This window comes from Erinaceus europaeus, chromosome X (assembly GCF_950295315.1).
Source record: "Erinaceus europaeus chromosome X, mEriEur2.1, whole genome shotgun sequence".
In the NCBI taxonomy this organism is placed as follows: Eukaryota; Metazoa; Chordata; class Mammalia; order Eulipotyphla; family Erinaceidae; genus Erinaceus; species Erinaceus europaeus.
The window spans coordinates 73,934,489-73,943,176 of NC_080185.1; positions in this window are offsets into that span (position 1 = coordinate 73,934,489).

Here is an 8,688-nt window from a genome sequence, read left to right on the forward strand (position 1 = left end):
GTCTTCTTCCTCCTTTGAGTCATTTGGAGTTGTAGGAAATCATGTAGGTCACTTCTGATATATGTTAAGTGATGAACTACAACAAATGCAAGTACCCTTGATAAGCTGTACAAACCTTTGTCAGTGTCAACATCTTTCAGGATTTTTCAAAAAATTCTCTTTGAAGGTATAATTCACATATAACTTTATATTTGTTTCACGTGTGCAACATAATTAAAATTTTGTACTGTGAAATTTTCAGCATAAGTCTAGTTAACATTTGTTCCCATATATAGTTACACAAATTGTAAAGGCTTTGTGAGAACTTTTTTGTCATTGGCTAGATGTCACTACTAGAAGCCCCCTCCCCCTCTTTTTTTAAACCAGAGCACTGCTCAGCTCTGGCTTATGGTGGTGGTGGTGTGGGGGCAGGGTGGTTGAACCTGGGATTTGGGGCCTCAGGGATTAGTCTCTGCATAACTATTATGCTACCTACCCAAGCCTGACAATTTTTTATATGTTTTTCTTTCTTCTTTCTTTTTGTCCAAGACCTCTCATATACATGATTATACAGCTCTGGGCTGGTTTTTTATTTTATTTTATTTTATTAGTGATTTAATGTTGGTTTAAAAAATTATGAAATAATAGGGGTATAATTTCATGTTGTTCCCACCACCAGAATTCTATGTCCCCATTCCCTCCACTGGAAACTGCAGTAGTTCTCCCAGGGTCACAGATATGGGTTGACTATTATTTCTATAACTATCTATATATCTTTGCCAATTTTTATTTTTCTTTCCTTCTCTTTCTCTTTCTCCTCCTCCTCTTCCTCCTCCTCCTCTTCCTCCTCCTCCTCCTTCTTCTAATTTTCTGTCTTCAGGGTTATCAGTGGGGCTTGGTGTAGGCTCTGTGAATCTACCACTCCTGGTGACCAGTCCCCCCCCCCATTTTATTCAATAAGACAGAGAGAAATTGGGAGGGGCAGGGAGAAAGAGAGGGAGAGAGGAAAATAGACACCTACAGTCCAGCTTCACTCTTTGTAAAGCTTCCCTCTTGCAAGCGGGGAGCAGGGGTTTGAACCTGCATCCTTGCATGGGTTCTTTCTCATAGTACTATGTGTATTTAACCAGTGTGTTGGCCCTCTATTTGTCCATTTTTTCTCTGGTCTTGCCTTCTCTTCCTTTCTCAGTCACACCTACACCTATTATTACTTATGAATATCCTTCCTGTTTTCCTCTTCTCTTTACGTATCTTAATGGTACGTATGAGGTCAGAGCCCTCTGGTCTCTTTGGGAGTACGAAATGAAATAATTTTTTTTTTTATTAGTGGCTTACAAAATTACAAAATAACAAGCCACTTATGACACCATTACTACCTCCATATGTTCCTCTCCTTTTCCTCCTCTCTCTCTGGGTGCTGATGGAGCTGGAGTTCAGAGCCCTCTTATCCTCTTCCTTCTATCACTTCTCCCCGACTGGAATTATGGGTTAAGATAGTTTTTAGGTGCAGAAGTAGGAGTTTTGGCTTCTGTAATTGCTTCTCCTGGACATGCGCACTGGCATGTTGAGCCATACCCCCAGCCTGTTTCTATCTTTCCTTAGTAGGCTAAAGCTCTGGAGAGGCGAGGTTCCAGGACACACTGATGAGGTTGTCTGCCCAGAGAAGTCAGGATGAAATCATGACAGGATCTGCAACTTGGAAGGTGGCAGGACATAAAGTGAGAAAATGGTTAATGGATTGATTACATCTTCATATATAAAACTCATTTTCTTCTGGGGCTGGGCAGTGGTGTGCTGGGTTGAGCACACATGTTACGAAACATTTTTTTTTTTCCTTCTCAGCTACAAACTCAGAAAGGATTATTTCTCCTTGCCAGTGACAATGATACATTTCCAGTTCCAAAGAAGGTTTCAGTCACTATCATTGTACAAAGGTCTCCCTGGAAATGCTGTAACATGGAGAAGAAGACAAGGTCAGAGGGCTAAAGGAAGTAGGTAAACATGCTCACAAACCATAACATAATACATCTACTCCATCAGCATGACTTAAAGCCAGTTCCAATTGGGCTTTTTCTTTCTTTCTTTTTTTATTTATAAAAAGGAAACGTTGACAAAACCATAGGATAAGAGGGGTGCAACTCCACACAATTCCCACCACCAGAACTCCATATCCCATCCCCTCCCCTGATAGCTTTCCTATTCTTTAACCCTCTGGGAGTATAGACCCAAGATCATTGTGGGATGCAGAAGGTGGAAGGTCTGGCTTCTGTAATTGCTTCCCCACTGAACATGGGCATTGACAGGTCAATCCGTAATCCCAGCCTGCCTCTCTCTTTCCCTAGTGGTGTCGGGCTCTGGGGAAGCGGAGCTCCAGGACACACTGGTGGGATTCTCTGTCCGGGGAAGTCTGGTTAGCATCACGCTAGCATCTGGGGCCTGGTGGCTCAAAAGAGAGTTAACATACAAATCCAAACAAATTGTTGACCAATCATGAACCTAGAGGCTTTTTCTTTCTATGTTTACTTTCCCCCTGCCTCTGATATTCTCATAAAAGTGACAGAAACTTAGGGTAGAGGGTAGATAGCATAATGGTTATGCAAACAGACTTTCATGCCTGAGGCTCCAAAGTCCCAGGTTCAAGCCCCTGCACCACCATAAGCCATAAGTGCTCTGGTAATAATAATAAAAAAGTGACAGAAACTCGAACTTGAGGTCCCTCAAACTTCTTTTATATAAAATACTGACTATCATTTGCAGACACAGGCTTTCTTCTTTGAAAACAAAAAGAGGGGGAGGCTCAAACATTAAATCCAATAAAAAGGGGGGTCAGGTGGTGGTGCACCTGGTTGTGCGCACATGTTACAGTAGGAAAGGACCAGAGTTTAAACTCCTGGTCCCCACTTGCAGGGAGAAAGCTTTGTGAGTGGTGAAGTAGAGCTGAAGGTGTCTCTCTGTCTCTCCCCCTCTCTGTCTCCCCCTTCCCTTTCGATTTCTGGCTGTCTATATCCAATAAATCAGGATAATTTTAAAAAACTTTTAAAAAATCCAATACAAATTTAAAATAAAAAATTTTCCTGTCAGCAGTGGGAATGCACTAAATTCAAAACAGCTGACCAGTGAAAGGTTAGCTCTTTCTAATATATTCTAGTGGATGTTTTTGAAAACACATTTTATGTTTTAGAGCAGTTTTAGTTTCACAATATTGAGACAGTGCTACAGAGATTTCTCATATATTCCCTCTTTCTGCATATCCATAGTCTCCTCCTTTATACCCTGTTACCATTCCCCACCAGAATGATGTATTTGTTATGACTGATGAACCTACACTGACATGTAAAAATCACTCATATGTAGTTTATAGTAGGGTTCACTCTTGATATTGGATATCAAGGATAACATGTATCCATGACTATGTTATCAGAAGAGTAGTTTCCCTGCCTCCCCTTCCACCCAGTCCTCCATGACATACTCATTATCATCTTATTCACTTGACTCCTGGAAGCTGCTCAGCTTTTCATTGCCTTTATATTTAACTTTTTCTTGACTGTCACATAGTTGTAATAATATACTGTATAGCCATTGCAGATAGCTTTTAAAAAACCCATTAATGCTTTAGTTCAAACACTGAATACACAAACTCTTTGAGGGGTTTAATTGTGAATTGTCATCTCCTATGTTCAAGAGGAATTTTATAAAGGTTTAGGGGATGTGCAAATGAATTAATAGTAATGACCTTTTACTATTTCAGCAATCAGAAATAGGCAATACTTTTGAAGAGAAAGGCCCTCTCTGAAGCAATGATTTATAATGAACATCTAATGGAATTTTTTTGTGTATGTGTATATACTGAGACAAGGTCTCACACATGCATGATTACATTGATCTCAGGAGAGGGAGGGAGGGAGGGAGGGAGGGAGAGAGAGAAAGAGATAGAGAGAGAGAAGAAGGAGGAGGAGGAGAAGGAGAAGAAGGAGAAGGAAAAGGAGGAGAAGGAGAAGGAGAAGGAGAAGGAGAAGGAGAAGGAGAAGAAGAAGAAGAAGAAGAAGAAGAAGAAGAAGAAGAAGAAGAAGAAGAAGAGGAAGAAGGGGGGAGTCGGGCTGTAGCGCAGCGGGTTAAGCGCAGGTGGCGCAAAGCACAAGGACCAGCATAAGGATCCCGGTTCGAACCCCGGCTCCCCACCTGCAGGGGAGTCGCTTCACAGGCGGTGAAGCAGGTCTGCAGGTGTCTTTCTCTCCTCCTCTCTGTCTTCCCCTCCTCTCTCCATTTCTCTCTGTCCTATCCAACAACGACAACAACAATAATAACTACAACAATAAAATAACAAGGGCAACAAAAGGGAATAAAGAAATAAAATAAATATTTAAAAAATAAAAAAACAAAAAACAAAAAAAAGAAGAGGAAGAGGAAGAAGAAGAAGAAGAATGGAAGAAGAGTAAAGAGAAGAGAAATGGAGAGCATTCACAGTATCACAGCACCATCTGAGCAGCTTTTCTTTTATTGGAGTTCAAACTTTATGGCTCAAGCATGGCAAAGTGCACACTCAACTGAGTGAGTTATCTCTTGGTTTCACTAACAGGAAATTAAGGCAGAAACTAGAAGAATCTGGAACTAGTGCTGAGAACCTGTGTGATCCTTATTCAACAAAGACTTGAACTACTCACCAGTCTAAGATAGTGATGCCTAGAAATAGGACAGTAAATCTTAGCAATTATAGCTGCAAATAATAATTGTGATTTATAAAAGTTCTAAATAATTTTCTATGATATTATTTACCCATCATTAGGTTATCAGGAAGGACAAGGACCTAGAGAATAAGTAACTATTCTTATATTCTTAGAACAATGAATAATTCTTTCAAGGATTTAAAATGTTCCTGTATCACAATTTTAAGATACAGTATATTTCTTCTCTCTCAGACTTGCCTGATCTTTGTAACATTCTTTCATAAAAATATTTTGCCAGTTGCATCATTATCCAGCTAAATTTACACCTTATCTTAGTTATTTATTATCAGAATGTTGAAAGAGATAATTACGTCTTTAACTAGACAAAGACATTTTGCTCTGGTGGTGCAAACACAGCAAATTTAAAAAGGCTTTTAATGTCAAAATTGTGTGAGATAAAATATTTAATGTTCAGCAGTCAAAAATATGGTCAGTTAATTTTCCAGAAATTTTTATGTATGAAAACTTACTTCCAAACAACATAAATTCTTAACTGGACACAACTATTATAATAACAGCTATTACTTCAAATGTCGGTCAGTTCAGATAACAAACTAATTATTGGAGTGTGCATGGTATAGTAAAGTTACCAACCATTTATACTATGTACAGTCTTTTGTTATTGTTGTTGTTCATTATAGTGTGTGGTTAAATGCACACATCACAAATCTCAAGAAACTAAGTTTAGGGGGTCGGGCGGTGGCGCAATGGGTTAAGCGCACATGGTGCAAAGCACAAGGACCAGCGTAAGGATCCCGGTTCGAGCCCCCGGTTTCCCACCTACAGGGGAGTCGCTTCACAGGCGGTGAAGCAGGACTGCAGGTGTCTATCTTTCTCTCCCCCTCTTTGTCTTCCCCTCCTCTCTCCATTTCTCTCTGTCCTATCCAACAGCGAACAACATCAACAATGGTAATAATAATAACCACAACTAGGCTACAACAACAAGGGCAACAAAAGGGGGAAAAAATGACCTCCAGGAGTAGTGGATTCATGGTGCAGGCACGGAGCCCAGCAATAACCCTGGAGGGAAAAAAAAAAAGAAACTAAGTTTAGGCCCATAGTCCCTACCTGCAGATGGTAAGTTTCACTAGCAGTGTAGCAGTGATATAGGTATATCCTTTCACTCTCACTCTATATATCCATTTTCTCTCTCAATTTTCTAGTTCTATCAAATAAATAAGAAAATAAAATTTAAAAAGAAAGTCTATTTTATCTTATTTGGGAGTAGCAGTTCCCTCCTTTTTATTTTCTGTATCATTGGCTTGGAACACCTTGCTACAGATTTTAACAGTGCCCATGCTTGTCATTTCTTCAGATCTGAATTTCTTGTAAATATGGAATCAATGGATTGTTTTTTTTTTATACACCCATCAGATATATGTCTTTTGATTGGAGAGTTTAGACTCACTGTTATTCTGTATTTTGTTTCCTGGTTGTTTTATATTTTGTCATTTCTGGGAGTTGGGCGGTAGTGCAGCGAGTTAAGCACACATGGTGCAAAGCACAAGGACTGGCATAAAGATCCTGGTTCAAGCCCCCAGCTCCCCACCTGCAGGGAAGTCGCTTCACAGGCGATAAAGCAGGTCTGCAGGTGTCTTTCTCTCCCACTCTCTGTTTTCCCCTCCTCTCTCCATTTCTCTCTGTCCTATCTAACAACAACGACATCATCCACAACAATAGTAACTACAACAACAATAAAAAACAACAAGGGCAACAAAAGGGAAAATAAATAAATATTTAAAAGCATATATTTTGTCATTTCTTCTCCAATATGCTCTTTTTTTCCTCCAAGGTTATTGCTGGGGCTTGGTGCCTGGACTACGAATCCACTGCTCCTGGAGGTTTTTTGTTTTGTTTTGTTTTCCCTTGTGTTGCCCTTGTTTTTAATTGTTGTGGTGGTTATTATTATTGTTTTTACTGATGTCATTGTTGCATTCCACTTGGACCATGGTTCTACTTCCAAAAGCACTCTTTATGATCCTTTACTCCTTACATTACTCATTTGAATAAGCAGTCTTCTCTTCACTATTTAATAGGTTTGTTCCAGCAGGGGAAGACCTGGAAATAAGGAGGGGCACCAGGTGAAAAATACTTTCAGGTAGGGTGTGATAATGGTCTGAGCTGTCTTCTGGGGGGTAGGGAGTGGTTGCAGCTAGACTCATTCATTGGATTCCCAGCTTGAGTTGAGCGTAGGCCATTTTTAGTAATCTGACATGACTGTAGGTAGGGCTTTACAGCTCAGCAGTATAATGAACTGAATTCTGAGACTGGAGTCACTGTTTAGGGTCTCCAGTTGTGAAGTTGGATATAATCCTTCTGTCTCTGATGGGAAAAACTTCTGGCTCATTTCCCTGTCCAAGTGGATTGCAGGATAGGCTCCACTGCTGCCCATGCAATCTGGAAAGGTTTCTTGATGGGCATGTTTGTAGGTTTCTTTCAGGAGTTGGGAGAAGCTCACATTTTGTTTTCCTGCCTAAGCAAGGCAGAAGAACAGACTTCACAGTGGGTAGGGCCTAGTAATCAGGAACTATCATTTGAGCTCCCTGGTCACACAGCATCGCTAATTTAACTCTGTAGATGATCAGAGACACATTCTTGGACCTCTGTTCTGGTGCCTCTGTGAGCACAGATAGTCTGACACACCGTTTTCTGCAAGCTCCTCTCCTTTATCTCTTTCTGATCTCCAGTGGTCCAGCTTTACAGGTTCCCACAGTGATGTGTATAAGCTGGTCCTCCTTCTGGGAAGCATCCTTCAATACTAGGGAGGTTAGATGACCTCATGGATAAAACATAAGTCCAAGGGTCTGGGCAGTGGTGAAGCTGGCAGGGCACGTATGTACCATATGCAAGGAACCAATTTCTAGCCCTTAGTCCCATTTGCGGTGGGAAGTTTCATGAGTGGAGCCGTACTACAGGTGTCTCTGTTTCTCTCTCCCTCATTATCTCCCTTTCCCCTTTCAATTTATGTCTCTATTAAATGAATAAATAGATAAAATATTTAAATATAATATACAAGAAATAAAACATAAGCCCAGGAAATTCTATGCCACTCTAGGAGACAGCGGTGATGTCATAGTATAGATTTTTCTCTGTCCTTCTAATGAGTTTCTTCTTGGTCTCTTGTGATCCAGGGAGTTTTTTCAGCCTCACTCTCTGGTTCTGGACTTTTCATAATGACATCTTATCTATGGATAATTGCCAGCCAATGTTCTTGTGAGTAGGACTAGAGACAGAAATAACCGACAGCAACATCTTAATGATGTAATCAAAATCATTTAAATTTTTGCTTTTTTTATGCTTTATAGGATAAAGAGAAATTGAAAGGGAGAGAGATAGAGAGGGCGAAAGAGGATGGGGGTGGATAACATAATGGTTATGTGGAAACACTCTCACGACTGAGGCTCTGAAGTCCCAGGTTCAATCCCCTGCACCACTAAAAGCCAGAGCTGATCAGTGCTCTGGTATTATAAATAAATAAATAAATAAATAAATAAATAAATAAATAAATAAAAGAAATATCTGCAGACCTGCATCACCAATCATGAAACTTTCCCTCTGCAGGTAGGGACCAGGGACTTAAACCTGGGTCCTTGCAAACTCAACCAAGTATACCACCACCTGGCCCCCTTTCTAAGTAATTTTGGAAAGATGTGTTTTGCAAAATAAAATTTACCTGAATATATGCTTTTATTTTTTGTGGTACCAGAGAATAAAACAATGACCTTTCCAAAGTAATCTTTTAAAACATATATATGAAGAGAGAGAGAGAGAGAATGAGACAAAGGAGAAGAGACAGGAATAGATACTAAAGCACCACTCCATCATCCATGAAGTTCTCTTAGTGTTATCTGTATTGTTCTTGTGTAATGCAGAGGATTGAACTCAGGGTTCCACACATGGCGAAACATGCATTCTATCCACTGAATTATCTCCCAACTGTGGAAAAATATATATACATAAAATGCTTAAGAAAAAGGGAGGTTGG